Source organism: Taudactylus pleione, unplaced genomic scaffold (assembly GCF_031769625.1).
Source record: "Taudactylus pleione unplaced genomic scaffold, aTauple2 ptg000064l, whole genome shotgun sequence".
In the NCBI taxonomy this organism is placed as follows: domain Eukaryota; kingdom Metazoa; phylum Chordata; class Amphibia; order Anura; family Myobatrachidae; genus Taudactylus; species Taudactylus pleione.
The window spans coordinates 18,311,069-18,311,459 of record NW_028284466.1 but is presented as its reverse complement, the minus strand read 5'-3'; the positions used below and the strand labels follow the sequence as shown (position 1 = coordinate 18,311,459).

General features: G+C 37.3%; 1 pseudogene; it reads left to right on the top strand.

Moving 5' to 3' along the window:
• Positions 1–119, top strand: LOC148534801 (5S ribosomal RNA; annotated as a pseudogene).
• The last annotated feature ends 272 nt before the right edge of the window (positions 120–391 follow it).

The window sequence follows — 391 nt, the reverse complement described above, 5'->3', positions numbered from 1 at the left end:
ATCTACAGTCATACCTCATTTTAAATGCCCGATCTCGACTGATCTTGGAAGCTAAGCAATGCTGGGCCTGGTTAGTACCCGGATGGGGGACCTCTAGGGAATACCAGGTACTGTAGTCCCAGATTGAGACTGAAAAATATTCCGTCATGATCCGAACATTTTTGGACCAAGAATGCCTCACTTAACTATCAAGCTGTCAATCTAATGAATTTGAAGACTACCCAGGACCAGAAGGACCAACTGATATCAACTATATGAAGGATTTAAATCAAGACCAATTATATGTTGGACTATAATATAAAGACTTTCCTCCAGAAATCCCACTCTAGGATATGGAAAACACATATAAATATATATCTTTTTTGAGATTTTTTACATCATATACTTATAA